Source organism: Scyliorhinus torazame, chromosome 19 (assembly GCF_047496885.1).
Source record: "Scyliorhinus torazame isolate Kashiwa2021f chromosome 19, sScyTor2.1, whole genome shotgun sequence".
Classification (NCBI taxonomy): domain Eukaryota; kingdom Metazoa; phylum Chordata; class Chondrichthyes; order Carcharhiniformes; family Scyliorhinidae; genus Scyliorhinus; species Scyliorhinus torazame.
The window spans coordinates 133166255-133173536 of NC_092725.1; the positions used below are offsets into that span (position 1 = coordinate 133166255).

General features: G+C 46.7%; 1 protein-coding gene across 1 annotated transcript in view; it reads right to left on the minus strand.

The window, feature by feature from the left end:
• Window positions 1–5796, minus strand: part of met (MET proto-oncogene, receptor tyrosine kinase) — a 210761-nt gene extending 204965 nt beyond the window's left edge. The window contains exon 1 of the mRNA XM_072485264.1: window positions 5324–5796. The gene's annotated coding sequence lies outside the window, so the exon portion shown is untranslated. The remainder of the gene's footprint in view (window positions 1–5323) is intronic.
• Window positions 5797–7282: the final 1486 nt, after the last annotated feature.

Here is a 7282-nt window from a genome sequence, read left to right on the forward strand (position 1 = left end):
TTCTTAGTCTGCAAACATTCAGAGGGCACACCCTGCACAGAGGCAAATGTCTGAGCAGAATGGTGTCAGGTGGCGTGAGCGCCAGAAGTATGTATTTGGATTCCAAAAGCCATTTTGGAAGCAACACAGCACATCATAGAATCAAGAACATAAGAACTAGGAGCAGGAGTAGGCCATCTGGCCGTTCGAGCCTGCTCTGCCATTCAATGAGATCATGACTGATCTTTTTGTGAACTCAGCTCCACTTACCCATCTTCTCACCTTAATTCCTTTCCTGTTGGAAAAATCTATCTATCCTTGCCTCAAAAACATTCAACGAGGTCACCTTAACTGCTTCACTGGGCAGGGAATTCCACAGATTTACAACCCTTTGGGTGAAGAAGTTCCTCCTCAACTCGGTCCTAAATCTGCTCCCCCTTATTTTGAGGCTAGTTCTGCTTTCACCCGCCAGTGGAAACAACCTCCCTGCTTCTAGCTTATCTATCCCCTTCATAACTTTACATGTTTCTATACGATCCCCCTCATTCTTCTAAATTTCAATGAGTATGGTCCCAGTCTACTTTAGTCTTTCCTCATAAGCGAATCCTCTCAACACTGGAATCAACCTAGTGAATCTGCTCTGCACCCCCTCCAGCACCAGTATACCCTTTCTCAAGTAAGGAGACCAAAACTGTACACAGTACTCCAGATGTGGCCTCACCAACACCCTATACAGATGCAACATAGCATCTGTGTTTTTAAACTCCATCCCTCTAGCAATGAAGGACAAAATTTAATTTGTCTTCTTAATTACCTGCTGCACCTGCAAACCAACGTTTTGCGATTCATGCACTATGACACCCAGGTCCCTCCGCATGGCAGCATGCTGCAATTTTTTACCATTTAAATAATAGTCCATTTTACTGATATTTCTACCACAATGGATGACCTCACATTTACCAACATTGTACTCCCATTTGCCAGACCCATGCCCACTCACTTAAACTATCTATACCCATCTGCAGACTTCCAGTGTCCACTTTACTACAGTGCAGAAGGAGGCAATTTGGCCCATTGAGTCTACACCAACCCTTCGAAAGAGCACCCTACCTATGCCCAATCCCCCACCCTGTAACCTCACCCATCCATTGGACATTAAGGGGCAATTTAGCATGGCCAACCCATCTAACCTGCACATCTTTGCACTGGGACGAAACCGGAGCACCTGAAGGGAACCCACACAGGGAGAATGTGCAAACTCCACTCAGATAGTGACCCGAGATTGGAATTGAACCCGGGTCCCTGGCGCTGTGAGGCAGCAGTGCTGCCCACCATGCCACCTTGCCATCGCAGTTGTAATGCTGACAAGCTGAGTAGTACAGAGCAGACTCTTCTTCACTCACAAAATTCCAAATTAGAGTCACAACTGACTGGATACAAACAAAAGAATGACCAAGGTAAACTATCCCTCCTCAACTTCCTTCAGGAGCTTTTCACAGTAACTTCATTTGAAGCCTACTTGTGACAATAAGTGATTTTCTTTTCTTTCTTCTTCTTCTTGTTTGTAGCCTTTGACACATAGATTTCATCGAATTTACAGTGCAGAAGGAAGCCATTCGGCCCTCGAGTCTGCACCAGCCCTTATGAAGAGCACCCTACTTAAGCCCACGCTTCCACACTAACCCCATAAGCCAGTAACCCTACCTGACACGTTGGCCATAAAATTCTACTCCAATGTCGTGCACTGGATGAGATTGCACTGCCTGATTTTATTTGAAATCAGGCAGTAATTGTTGAAAACAGGGAATCACCTGAAATGGCTTCCTTCCTCACTCCTGCACTATTACCTTCGGTGATCCACAAGGGTCCATTCTTGACCCTCTCTGATTTCTCAGCCACATGATGCCAGTCAGCAACATCATCCAAAACGATGGCAATTGTACGGTGACTAGCTCTAACTCTCCCCAATCTCTCCTGACCTCTCCTTCTCCACATTATCTGACTGTCGAATATCCAGTACTGGATGGGCAGAAATATCTCCCTGTGAAATATTTGGAAGATAGAAGCCTTTATTAATTGATCCTGCTCATGAACTCTGTTGCTTTACTGATGACTCCGTCTATCACCTTGGCAACTATCCCAACTACCAGATTCCTTGCAACCTTAGTGTTATTTTTGATCCCAAGATGATCTTCACCCCACACATCATTTATTTCCACCTCCATAATGTTGCCCAACTTCACCCCTGTAATAATAATAACAATCTTTATTATTGTCACAAGTAGGCTTACATTAACACTGCAATGAAGTTACTGTGAAAAGCCCCTAGTCGCCACACTCCAGCGCCTGTTCGGGTACACTGAGGGAGAATTCAGAATGTCCAAATTACCTAACAACACATCTTTCGGGACTTGTGGGAGGAAACCGCAGCACCCGGAGGAAACCCACACAGACACAGGTAGAACGTGCAGACTCCACACAGACAGTCACCTAAGCCGGGAATCGAACCTGGGACCCTGGAGCTGTGAAGCAACAGTGCTAACCAATACAAAACTTCATCTGCTGGATTTGAAAACAAAAGGGAAGAAACACGGGCAGCACGGTAGCATTGTGGATAGCACAATTGCTTCACAGCTCCAGGGTCCCAGGTTCGATTCCGGCTTGGGTCACTGTCTGTGCGGAGTCTGCACATCCTCCCCGTGTGTGCGTGGGTTTCCTCCGGGTGCTCCGGTTTCCTCCCACAGTCCAAAGGTGTGCAGGTTAGGTGGATTGGCCATGATAAATTGATCTTTATGTCCAAAATTGCCCTTAGTGTTAGGTGGGGTTACTGGGTTATGGGGATAGGGTGGAGGTGTTGACCTTGGGTAGGGTGCTCTTTCCAAGAACCGGTGCAGACTCGACGGGCCGAATGGCCTCCTTCTGCACTGTAGATTCTATGAAATGAGCTGCTTCCTGTGGACTCACTGGGAAGAAGTACAAGGAGCAGAGAAGCCAATTGTATTTGTCAAAAACTCCCCACCCTTTCTTTGACTAAAAGTACTGGAAGGTTTCACAGGCTGATTGACAGTCTGACAGGTTGTAACATAACCATCTCTTCCATCAATCTCTGCCAGCAGCTGGTATGGTGGTTAGTCTAATATGCAGGTATTATTGAATGGCTTCTCACCACCCATACATTGAGAGACGGGGGCATTTATACCCACCAGATACCAGTGTGCCTCGCTCCAGGGTCCCAGGTTCGATTCCCGGCTTGGGTCACTGTCTGTGTGAAGTCTGCACGTTCTCCCAGTGTCTGCGTGGGCTTCCTCCGGGTGCTCCGGTTTCCTCCCACAGTCCAAAAATGTGCAGGTTAGGTGAGTTGGCCATGCGAAATTGCCCTTCATGTTAAAAAGGTTAAGGTGGGGTTACTGGGTTATGGGAATAGGGTGGAGGTGTGGGCTTAGGTCGGGTGCTCTTTCCGGGGGCCGGTGCAGACTCGATGGACCAAATGGCCTCCTTCTGCACTGTAAATCTATGAACTCAGGCCAGGAGAGCTCCCGTTAAGCCAAAGGTTTGTTTCAGTATCCAATTGTAGTGCCATTACCATCACCCTGGGTAAAAAACAGCAAAAACCAAGGATCAAACTGGCAATGTTCTGGTGCATATAACTAATCTCTTAAATCATGGCTGATGCAACCATTAGCAGTGAATATGGTTACCATTACCAAGTAGTCTAACAACCTGAGGTAGCAAACAAGCAAATTTGCTGTTGCTATTGTGCAAGAATCATACTGCTCTAAACACGTTGCCATGCTGGGGCAGAAGCGAGATTGACAGGGAATCCAACGTTCCCATTTGAAGACAATTTTGTTCCTCGTTAATCAATTGTTCAGAAATCCAGCCCTGTATTCAAGAGTTTCCACACTACCTCCGGGCAGCATGGTAGCACAGTGGTTAGCACTGTTGCTTTGCAGTGCCGGGGTCCCAGGTTCGATTCCCGGCTTGGGTCACTGTCCGTGCGGAGTCTGCATGTTATCATAGAATTATCATAGAATTTACAGTGCAGAAGGAAGCCATTCGGCCCATCGAGTCTGCACCGGCTCTTGGAAAGAGCACCCTACCTAAGGTCAACACCTCCACCCTATCCCCATAACCCAGAAATCCCACCCAACACTAAGGGCAATTTATCATGGCCAATCCACTTAACCTGCACATCTTTGGATTGTGGGAGGAAACCGGAGCACCCGGAAGAAACCCACGCACACACGGGGAGGATGTGCAGACTCCGCACAGACAGTGACCCAAGCCGGAATCGAACCTGGGACCCTGGAGCTGTGAAGCAATTGTGCTATCCACAATGCTACCGTGCTGCCCCCTGTGTCTTCATGGGTTTCCTCCACGTGCTCCGGTTTCCCCCCACAGTCACCTGTTTGGTGAATTGGACATTCTGAATTCTCCCTCAGTGTACCCGAACAGGCGCTGGAATATGGCGACTGGGGGCTTTTCGCAGTAACTTCATTGCAGTGTTAATGTAAGCCTACTTGTGACAATAAAGATTATTATATGAAAGCACTGCAAGATTCATGCAACAAACTCACATTTCCTTCCCAAAGTGACGCACACTTACCTCAAGTGCAGAAAGCAGCTTGCACGGGCCAATAATGAGGCTACTGCTGAAATTTGATCAGATGCACCAGACACTTAAGGTATGGGTAACTGCTGAAACACTTTGGGAATGCAGCCTGGCTGATAATTAATCCCTTGGTGCCAATCACGACCATGGCCCTGATAATCATTCTGTTTCTCAGTGTCTATGTGAAAACCTAGCTCCAGGTCACAAATGCAGACTAAGTGTTACACACGATTCTCCAGTGCTAACTTAATGGTTAAAGAAATAATTAAAACCATTCATCTTAGGCACAGCAAATTGAATGAGTCACCTCTTTTGGGGGAAAATACCCACTTTCAACCCTGTATAAGAAAATAAAAAGTCTTCAGGTTAGGGAAATCCGTGGGTCCATCAAATCTCCAGTGTAAAGTTAAAAAAAACACGTTCTCTGTACACTGCACAGAATCAATGTGCAGGAAAATGAATCACACATCGTGTGCACATGACCTCATTCGGACACAACTGATTTTTCAGTTGTAACAGTTGCTGCAAAATGAAATATAATTTGCAGCTCGTTTCAAAAATAAAAGAGGGAAAACATGTTCCAAAGAAAGCATTGGAACGTATACTGAATCAAAAATTAAAAGCGCTCTCTCTTTCACACACAAGCAATGTATGGGTTCAGTGCAAAAAGCTGACAAGTTACAAAGTGCACGTTGCTGTGTGGCGTTAACAAGGGGACACATACATACATACCTGAGTGTGTCCTCCACTCAAAGCTGGATCCTCTTGGAAATGTCCTTGTCACAGCCTCGGGCAAAGCTTCACCCACTCATTCCAGTGCATTCCTCTCCTCCCCGCCGGATTTTAGTCAATCAATGCTTTGGCAAAAGGCTCTTCCTCCCCGTTAGCTGCGGTAGCCTCTCCTGGGGGGACTGGGTGCCGTCTCTGCCAGTCTTTCTGAAGCTCTCGCTGCCCACAGGTAGCGGTGAGCAGCTGGGAACCGGCTCCTGCTGCACAGGTGAACTCTCCACTTCCTCCTCCTCCTCGCCGCCGGGGATGACCAAACACAATCTTAAAAGTCCCTCTGTGAAACCAAATGAAGAAGCCAATCTGTAAGTTTCAGGATGAGTTAGCTGCTCCTCCTGACGCAGGCGCTGATAAACTCCGGGTGGATTGGCTCCGCCTCCGGGAAGTGTATGTACAACGAGAGGTGGAGGGATTCTGCACCCTGTCCCCTGCCCACAGCCGACAGTCTGTGCACACACACACTTTATCTGATCAATTCTCAGCCGCCCATTCGCCCCTCATCGAATCAGATCTGCAGCTTGCTTCCTAACCTGACTCCAGAGGATTTCACAGGATCACATCTTCAGTATATAAACTCATCAAACAGGAACACATTTAATACATAAATATATCTCACATGGTCAGATCTGGCGCAGACAGTCTAATCCGGTACAGGGTACACAGCATAATGTTCCTTGGCCAGATTCACAACACACAGTCTGATCCATCAGATCCATTGTGTCCAGTCTGATCTGACTGGATCAGATCCATTGTGTGCAGTCTGATCTGACTGGATCAGATCCATTGTGTGCAGTCTGATCTGACTGGATCAGATCCACTGTGTGCAGTCTGATCTGACTGGATCAGATCCACTGTGTGCAGTCTGATCTGACTGGATCAGATCCACTGTGTGCAGTCTGATCTGACTGGATCAGATCCACTGTGTGCAGTCTGATCTGACTGGATCAGATCCACTGTGTGCAGTCTGATCTGACTGGATCAGATCCACTGTGTGCAGTCTGATCTGACTGGATCAGATCCACTGTGTGCAGTCTGATCTGACTGGATCAGATCCACTGTGTGTAACTAGCAGTTTACCAGAATCCATGATACTACTCACTGCCTTTCGTGTTCAGAAAGTCAATTTGAGAGAGTTTGCACTGACTGAGTCAGAAAGCATGCATCAGGAGGGAGAGATGGAGCCAGAATCTGTACCTTCTGTCCAGATGCGAACATCCTCCCCTGTACTTCGTGAAATCTAATAGATGGGTCGAATTTGGCAGCCGTGCTCTGCTCCTGGTCAGTGGGAACATAGATGAAAACGCAGACCATGTGAACAATGATCCGTTGTTTGTGTGTTGCAATTGTGGATGGCAAATTGCCTGACGCAGCAAATGTGCTGTAAGGCAGACTGGAAAGAGATGAGGGCAGAACAAGTGAGACCGAAGATGACTTTCATCACCACCACAGCACCATAACCACCTATGTTGCAAAACATAGCTGAATTTTACATCGGCTCCCTTGCTGTGCTGAAGTATGCAAGTATAGTTCACCCTCATCATTTTCAAGTAGGTATGTTTAAAACTGCAGATATGGTTGGTGACAAAATGGTGAGCACAGGTTATCTGATTGTGCTGCCATCTAATCCCCCTGACATGCCCTTTCAGCTTCTTTTTCCTTGCATTATGAGACCACTTGATATCAATGCCCATATCTGACAAATGAATGACTGATTATTGATGAAAAAAACACATGTTGTCAAAGATTTTTGTCTTTGACTCTTCAGAACAATTCGCAAGAATGGACTCTGATTGGTACAGGTGTTGCTATGGAGAATAAACCAATTAAGTGATGACTCGCAGTGAGTTGCCATGCTTTGTTTAAATTCAAACTAGGCAGGTTGACTCTGATTGATCCAAGCTTTCC